General features: G+C 40.4%; 1 long non-coding RNA gene and 1 pseudogene across 1 annotated transcript in view; one reads left to right on the forward strand and one right to left on the reverse strand.

Annotated features, from left to right (window-relative positions):
* Window positions 1-5000, reverse strand: part of LOC140498863 (uncharacterized) — a 55277-nt gene extending 50277 nt beyond the window's left edge. Inside the window, exons 1-2 of the long non-coding RNA XR_011965196.1 lie at window positions 4768-5000; window positions 4462-4649 (exon numbers count right to left, since the gene is read on the reverse strand). This is a non-coding gene — a long non-coding RNA (uncharacterized lncRNA). The remainder of the gene's footprint in view (window positions 1-4461; window positions 4650-4767) is intronic.
* Window positions 5001-5579: 579 nt separating this feature from the next.
* Window positions 5580-5923, forward strand: LOC140498822 (elongin-C pseudogene; annotated as a pseudogene).
* Window positions 5924-9526: the final 3603 nt, after the last annotated feature.

Below are 9526 nucleotides of genomic sequence, written 5' to 3' on the forward strand. Positions count from 1 at the left end.
TAGTAATATTAATAGCACTCTCAAAATTCAACTCATTTTCCATATCAAGGTGGGCTGATGAGGAGAGCTGGGAATGACAAAGACAAGGTTTGCTACTGAAGGTGATGCAAGGGGAAGGAATTTGTGTGCCTGAAGACAGCTCTTGTAGCTGCAATGGCTTCCCAGGAAGATAGAAATGCTGGTAATTGCACTCAGGAGATGCCACTGATTCAATCACCAACCTGAGCCACTGGCATGTAACTGTTCCTCTGAATCTCAGAAACTGAAGGGGTTCCCTAAAATTACAGTCCCAATCATAAAAGCCATTATGATCATCAGCATATCAGGGAGGAAGATAGAGATTGATATCTTCATATTCTGGTACCACAACATGGCAAGATACTGTGGAACAAAAGAAAGAGCCAACCCATTGTCTCTTGATGTAAAAACTTCTTTGCAGATGGTCCTGATGTCCAAAGTGGGCAAACCATGTGAGCATAAGAAATAGACTAAAGACATGGTCATTTTACTTTTTATGACGAGCACTTAGATTTATTCCTTTTTTAACAATTATTTTTCCCAATTATGTGCATAAAGAATTTTAATGTTCTTTTTTTTTTTTTAATTTTGAGTTCCAAACTCTCTCCTTTACTCTTTTTCTTCTCACCTCACTGAGATGGCAAGCAATTTGAAATAGGTAATCATATTATATAAATTATATCATATAAAACATATGTCAGTATTATTGTGAAAGAAAACACAAACCAAACAAAATGTAACAAAAAAACACGAAAAAGTGAAAATAGTCTGATTTTATCTGTATTCAGACTCCATTTACATGTTTTTATTTGGAGGTAGATAGCATTTTTCACCTTCATGATTATATTGGATCATTGTATTACTGGGAATTTCTGGAGTCATTCACACACAGTTCATCATTATGCGACATTACTGTTATTGTGTACAATGTTCTTCTGGTTCTGCTTACTTCACTTTGCATCAGCTCGTGTATTTATTTCCAGGTTTTTTTCTGAAATAATCCTGCTCATCATTTCTTCTAGCACAATAGTATTCCATCAAAATCTTGTAACAAACCTTATTCAGTTATTGTCCAATTGATAAGCACGCTCTCTATTTTCAATTCTTTGTCACCACAAAAAGAGTTGTTAATATATTTTTCTTCATACAGATTTTTTTTTCCTTTTTTTGATATTTCGAGGTATATACTTAATAGTGGTATTGCTCGGTCAATGGGTACGCACAGTTTTATAGTCTTTTGGCCATAGTTCCAAACTGCTCTCCAGAACGGTGGGATCAGTTCACAACTCCACCTACACAGCATTGGTTACTGTCCCAGTTTTCCCGCATACTCCCCAATATTTATCATGTCTCTTTTCTATTGTATTAGCCAATCTGATAGATGTTAGGAGTACCTCAGAACTGACTTAGTTTGCATTCTCTAATCAATAGTTATTTAAAGTAGGGGTAGGGAACCTGTGGCCTAGAAGTCATATGAGATGTTCTAAATCCTTGTAGTTGGCCTTTTGACTCAGTTCAAAATTTTACGGAACAAATCCTTTGCTTAAGGGAATTTATGCTGTAAAGTTTGGATTCAGTCAAAGGGCTGCACCTGAAGCCTTAAATGGCCAAATGTCACCTGAAGACCATAGATTTCCCATCCCTGATTTGGAGCATTTTTTTTTTCATGTAACTATAGATAACTTTGATTTCTTCTTCTTAAAAGCACCTATTCATATCCTTTGACCATTTATCAATTGGGGAATGACTTAGATTCTTATTAATTTAACTCAGTCCTCTACATATTTGAGAAAGAAGACCTGTATGAGAGACACTGGTAAAAAAAACAATTCCAAACTTTCTGTTTTTCTTCTAAGCTTAGTTTATGTAACAATTGCTTACTTTAATGCAACAAAAATATCCATTTTACTTCTCATAGGATTCTGTTCTACTAAATGACACTGGTTTAAGTGCATTTTTAAGAGTCCAGTCACTTTCCTGTGAAGTATCCCTTGGAATGCCTGAGCCTTAAACAAAAGCACTACAGTGGACCAGTACATCATGCCAGGATTCAAGATGTCCTTAATTATTTATAAATTGAGAAGAAGGCTTTTTTGGAATTTTAAGTATACAGGACCCCTGAGGGAGAGACAAGATATAGCATGTGCCAGGCAAGTCAAACCACTCCCACTTCACCGACCACCATCTCCCCATAGACTCTAAAGGAGAAAGCACAGGAACCTGAACATAGGAAATTTGGAAACAGCAATGCTTCATGAACCACCATAACATCCAGGCAAGATCCCACAGCCATCCTTTAGGGGGAGATTATTTGTGAAAAATGACCCACCTTTATCAGCACCACCTGCAGCAACTGCTTACAAACTATTACCACAATGCTGACGAACAAAGGAGTAGCAGCATCCCCCACACAAGGGTTTCTGTTTCTACCTCAATCATTACAGCCATTGTCCATGGGAATAACTCTTGTGGAGGAGGGTTAACCATCCTCAGAAACTGTCAACCAACTGCGACCCATAGCTCAGATGGGTCAACATGATAGAAACTACTAACCCCACTACCATGAGAGCAAGCCGGTCAAATGACTGCCATCACCTTGACCACCCTCTCCCCTAAGATAATGAAGAAATGGTCCAGAATTTTGAACCTCAAAGAATAGCAATGCTCTCAGCTCAGTGTCCAGGGTCACAAAACTAAAATACAACCTTGTGGAGATATAGCCTGGCAACTGCTCCTACAGGTACAGCAGTCACAACTGAGGAATATCCGGAAAAGAATGTTCTTGTTCCTAAAGTCTTCAACTATGTGAAAAGGATGCCACCACAGAGTGATGTAATTCTATCAGTACAGGTGGAAGTGAATAAACATGATACTCTGTTTTACTGCTACACCCTGAGAACCAACGGGACCTGTCCCTTTGACCTGCAGCTGAAGCTATCCAAGAGAAGGGCACCTCCTGCAGAATAGGGGCTGTCCTCATTTTCCCTTTGGATTGCCCTTCCTTAGTATGGTGCTACCACAGCAAGCATTTGATAAAAGCCTTTTTGGCCCATTCATACCTAGTGGATTTTACCAGAATCCTATTACAGAGATGGGAAGGGTAACAACTTGTTTGTCCAAATCTGTCTAACAAAATTCTCCTTGTTTGCACAGATGTACAGACACCCTGAAGGCATCCATCACCTTTAAAGACTGATTGAACTATTACTTGGAGAAGTGACCTCTATGTGTGTGTTGTAGACATCATACCCTTTTGGAAAACTGTAGAAAAACATGAGGGAAGATGCTGAAAGTGTTGGATCAGCCAGAAGAAAATGGACAACAGACACTCTATTAGGGATTTCGGGCACACTACATCACAGAGAGGTGTGAACACATGTCCAATGGAGACAGAAGTGCCCCTGACTTCACCATATCCAAAGACACTTTGAGATCTCAGGACTTTGGTCCAGTTTCTTCACCACTCATTAAAGGTGATGGTGCTATCAACAAACCACTAGATGCCCTCTCTTGAGCATACCTGGAGGAAGAATAATGAAGCAGAAAAAGAAGTAAATCTTTGTCTGAAAATGAACCCAGCCTGTGGGTTGGTATTGGAGAGTCAGAGAACAAGCATCTCTTAGGATTTGGTCCCTTCCACACACAGGTACCAAGAATGTTCTCCTGAGCCAATCCATCCCTTTGCCCTGTAGACAGAGGCTGGCTTAGATAACTGGTCGGAAGCAATCAGCTGCATGTTCTGGCTGTGGAACCCCTAAGATCTGCCTACAAGGGTGAGGGTAAAGTGGTGACCTGCAGTCAGGAGGTGGTGCTGTGGGACTGTTTTGGGACAGGCAGTACTGGGATGGAGAGCCTGAGGATCTCAGAGGGGATCAGCCCAGTTGACTGTGTCTGTGCTGCTCTAATCCTCATGATCATTCATGACTGAAATCTCTACTGGACTGGGCCAAGAAATCTCAACACCCCATTCCCTCACCCTGAAAGACATGTCCTCCCCATGAACCTGTGACCTCAGAGATGTAACAACCCCCAAAGGTGGGTAAGAAGAACCTGCATAAGACAGAGATTTGCATTCAGCCCCCTCCCACTCAAAACTCAACCCAGGCTTCAGGGAGAGGAAGAAAGGGACTTGGAAGTGGCGAGGTCCAGCTGTGCGCTCTTTGTGGAACAGAGCTCTTGGGGCCTTCTGCACCATGGCCTGGCCTCTTGTCTGCCTCTTACTGCTCACTGTCTACTCATGTCAGGGATGCCCTCAGAATCCCCATTGTCCTGCTCCCTCATCCCTGCCCTTGGTTTCTCTGATGATGATCTCCAAGCACCTTCACGCTTTCTTCTTATTCTAGGACATTAATGTGTACCTGTGTTTCTAAGTTCCATGTCCCAGTCTATGTTCACTCAGTCACCCTCCATGTCCGCATCCCTGGGAGCTACAGCCAGACTTACCTGCACCCTGAGCAGACAGCACAATAGCTACACTATTGCTTGGTTCCAGCAGAGCCCAGGACAGGTCTCTCGGTAAGTCATGTATGTCAGTAGCAGTGGAGGTGGAAGGAGAAGAGATGGGATCCGTTATTGCTTCTCTGGCTCTAGCTCTAGAGTCCACAGATACTTGTCCATCAGAAACATCCAGCCTGAAGATGAAGCAAATTACTACTGTGGGTATGGTTACGGCAATGCTTAACACAGTGATACATTCAGCAAGGAAGTGACACAAAAACCTCCCCGGCCAGACCAGGCCCAACAACACACCTGGTCCTAGGCTTCTGACACTCTCTGAACCACCAGGACTGGATCAAGTCTTTCCGGTTCTCTCTATCTCTGTCTTTATCTCCCTGACTCTTTCACTGTCTCCTCCAGTACAGAAAATTATATGATGTGCTTGACATCCCACCTAAACTCAGTGACAGAAATGGACCTTGAACCCAGGTCTTCTGAATCAAGGACCAGGAACTTCCCCATGTATCTCATATGGACTCTGAGGAGACTGAGTCCAGGGGAGGGATTTATGTGAGGCTTAGGACTTTGGGATTTGGCCTGGGGGGAGAGGACAGAGGGAGGCCTGCCATGACTTGGCTGGCACAGCTGGGAACCTGTTTGCTCTCACAAAGAGCAATCTGCTTTTCTAAGGTGACCGTTGGACTCTTGGCAGAGCAGATGAGCCTATGACATAGACAGCTTCAAAGGAAAACAAAGACATCAGATGGAAGTGTGAACAAAGAAGCTGGGGCCTGCTCCTGACAGTGCCTTGAAGATATTTGCACACTGCTGTGAACAAGCACCCCCACATCCAGCAGGTCCTGACTAAGGTCCGCTGAAGTGAACTTTAATCCCCAAGACTGCCAGACCTCCCTTAATATCAAAAATCAGGCCATGTCCCATCCTGGTCCTGCCAACCAGACAGCTAGAAAAGCAAGTATCAGAAAATATGCCCTAAAACTTCTCTGCTTTGGAGCAAGAGCTATGGTAGTGTGTAGGCACAGAGTTGCTGCTGCTGCAGAACAGACAAGAAGGGGTGTTGTTAAAATTACTGTGGAAACAAAATATAATTTCATAAAGACATAATGGACAGACAAGAGAGAAGATAAGGTGAGTGTGAGGACCCAGATGCTATGTATGTGAAATGAAAATCTTCTGACAATCATGAATTTATTGTGAAAAGGGAGCAGGCTTTAACAACAGGAACAATAAAAGCCATGTTAGATCGTGTGGGTCATTTGGCTGAAAATGGAGCCAAATAGATTAATTTTAAATTCCATCACTTTTGCTACCAAAAGTCTGTGTGGATTTTCCCTACAAGGTTTGCTTCACTAACAGCTCTACAGAGATTCCTGAATTCCCAATTGTACCTGAAATTGTACTGGAATTGCTGATGGCTGTGAACTCTATAGACTGTGAAATAAAATAAATTATAATAAACTGTTCACATTTTCAGTTTTTAATACCTGCAGTTCAGTTACTTTTGTCATATAGTATATTGTGCAGGGCATGGGGGTTGGTGGTTCTCCTCTTCTAAATATTAATGGTCCAGGTACATATTTGTAATGATCAAGTCAATTTCCTCACCAATATTGCTTGGAATGGCTGAAGAAAAGTGCTACAGTGGATCAATACATCAGATAAGGATTCAAGATGTCTTTAATTATTTAATAAATGACAAGAAGTTTTTCTTTCAAATTTGAAGCATCCAGGAAACCTGAGGGAGAGACAAGATGCAGTATGTGCCAGGCAAGTCATTCCAATGCCTCTGCACTGACCACCATCTTCCCACAGACTCTAAAGGAAACAACATAGAAGACAAGAGCTTTGGGAACAGCAGTGCTTCATGAACCACCATTGCTAGGGTCGATCAAGACCCCACAGACATCCTTAAGCGGAGACATCATTTTGGGCAAATGACCCACTTTCCTCAGCAACACCAGCAACAACTGCTTATCAAAAATCACCCAAAGGATGGCAACCATAAGAGACCAAGGAGTAGAAGCGTCCTCCAAATAAGGGGTCTGTGTCTAGCACAGTCCTTACAGCTGTCATGCCTGGCAATACCTCTTCTGGAGGAGGGGTAGCCATGCTCAGGAACTGTCAACAAACTGCTACCCACAGCTCAGATGAGCCAAGGTGGTAGAAGCCACTATCCCACCTCAAGGGGAAAGACAAGAGGTAACATGTGCCAAGCATGTCTGATCACTATCACCACCTAGACCAGCCTCTCCCCTATGATCATAAGGACAACAATACAGAATTTTGAACACCACAGCAAAAGGAATAGCAATGCTCTCAGACCAGGGTCCATAGTTATAAAGGCAAGACACAACCTTCTACAGATGCAACCTGGTAAATGTTCCTACAGGTATTACAGTCACAACTTAGGCCCAGAAAACAAGACTCTGGTTCCCAAAGTCTTCAACTGTGTGAAATAGTTCCCACCACAGTGTGAAATTATATTATCAAGTATAGGTGAAGAGGAGGCATGACTTTCTGCTTTGCAGCTACCCCCTCATGATCATGGAACCTTTCCATCTGATCTGCAGCTGAAATTCTTCAGGAGAAGGGAAGCTACTTGAGAACAAGAACTGTTGTCATTTTCCTTTGGATTCCCAGGCCTCAGCAGAGTGCTATGACACTAAGCACTTAAATAAGGTTTTTGTGTCCATTCATTCCTTGTGTTTCCTTCCAGATCCCTATGGCAGAGGTGGGAAAAGTAAAGATTTCTTCAGCAGAATCTGTCCAACTAGATTCTCCTTATGGTCACAGATGTACCAAGTCACCTTGAAGGCACCCATCACCTTTAAAGACTGATATAACTATTATTTGGAAACTTGACCTCTGTGTCTGTGTTAACGATATCATACCCTTTGGAAAAAACTCAAGAAGAACACAAGGGAAGATGCTGAATGGATTGGATCAGTCAGAAGAAAATTGCCAGTGAAATTATGAGGGCATAAGAAAGAAAATTAAGACATAGACACTCATTGTACACCAATATTATTTTATTTTAATTTTTATGAATGGATTTATTCCTGTTAAATAATTATATACATAAACATTAATAAATATAATTAATAATAATTATAAAAATTATTGTAAAATAACTTTAAAAATTATAAAAATAATTAATACATATAATAAAAATAAATAATTTGTATATGAATGCAAAAAGTTCTGGTTTTCAACATTCATTTTTTAAAATTTTGAATTCAAAAGTTATGTCATTTTTCTTCCCTCCTCCCAGAATGGGCGAGCAATATCATATAGGTTATATATGTTAACTGATCCAAAATATATTTCTGTTTTAGTCATGTTATGGAAGAAATCACAGACCAAAAAAATAAATCATGAGGAAAATAAAGTGAAAATAGTCTGATTTCACCTATACTCAGACTCCATCCATTTTCCGTCTCCAGAGGTGGATAGGATTTTTCATCATGAGTCCTTTGGGATTGTCTTCTATCAATACATTGCTGGGAATAGCTAAGTCCTTCAAAGCTGGCCACTGCATGTTACTGCTGCTATTGAACACAGTGCTCTCCTAGTTCTGCTCACTTCCCTTTGCATCAGCTCATGGAATTATTTCCATCTCATCATTTCTTAAAGCACAGCAGTATTCCATAACAATTATATACCACACCAAGTTGAGCTGTTCCTCAATTCTTCGACTTCCCCTCAATTTTCAATTCTTTGCCCTCAGAGCAAGAACTGCTATAAATATTTTTCTACATACAGGAATTCTCCCCTTTTCATCTCTTTGAGATATGTAACTACTAGTAATATTTCTGAATTAAAAGATATACAGAGTTTTATAGCGTTTTACTCACAGTTCCAAACTGATCTCCACAATCAATGGATGAGTTCACAGCTCCACCAACAATGCATTATTGAGTTTCCCAATTTTCCCACTTCTCTCCAGTATTTATCTTCACTCTTTTCTATCACATTAGCCAATCTGATCAATGTGAGGGATACCTCAGAGATCTTTTAATTTGAATTCTCTAATCAGCTGTTATTTAGATCATGGATGGGGAACCTGTGGCCTAGTGGTCACATGTGCACTTTTAGAACTTTTGGTGAGGCCTTTAGAAGGAGTCCAAGTTTTACAAAACAAATCGTTCTGTTGAGGGGATTTACTCAGGAAAGATTGGATTTAGTCAAAATGCAGCACTTGATGACCTAGAGGGCCACATGTGGCCTGAAGACCATAGATTACCTGAAACTGATTTAGAGCATTTTTTCATAAAGATTTTCGTAGGGAGTTTTGATTTCTTCTTGTGAAAACAACTTATTCATATCTTCTGACTATTTATCAATTGGGGATTGGCTTGTAGTGTTGTAAAGTTAAATCAGTCCCCTTGAAACTTTAGAAATAACACCTTTCACAGAGATATTTGCTGAAAAAATTCTGGCTTTCTCCTTTTCTTCTAAGCTTGATTTCATGGATCCTGTTTCTGGAAAAAAAAATATATTAATATAATCAAAACTATCCAATTAACTTCTTTTATTGTTCTCTTCTCCTAAATATTACTAGTCTGGATGAATTTTGTAAGAGTCAAGTCATTTCCTCATCAGTATCACTTGAAATGATTGGGCCTTGAACAAAAGCACTGTAGTTAACCAATAATTCATGCCAGGATTCAAGATGTCCTTATTATTTATTCATCGACTAGAACTTTTTTCAAGACACAGAAAGTGGCAGGCATGTCAAAGTGCTGCCACTGTACTGACCACCATTTCCCCACAGACTCTAAAGGAGACAGCACAGAACTCTGAACACAAGACTGTTGGGAAGAAAATGCTTCATGAACAACCATACATTCCAGTATCAATAGTGGAATTATTAATTAATATTTTAGAAATTAATCAATCAATCAATTAATAATGAAATATCCATTAAATACACATTCCATTTTAGACACCAAACCATCCTTAATGAGAGAGATCATTTTGGACAAATGACCCACCTTCCTCAGCACTGCTAGCAACTGGATGCCAACAAAAACTAAAAAATTGACAAACC

The sequence above is a fragment of the Notamacropus eugenii genome, chromosome 4 (genome assembly GCF_028372415.1).
Source record: "Notamacropus eugenii isolate mMacEug1 chromosome 4, mMacEug1.pri_v2, whole genome shotgun sequence".
In the NCBI taxonomy this organism is placed as follows: Eukaryota; Metazoa; Chordata; class Mammalia; order Diprotodontia; family Macropodidae; genus Notamacropus; species Notamacropus eugenii.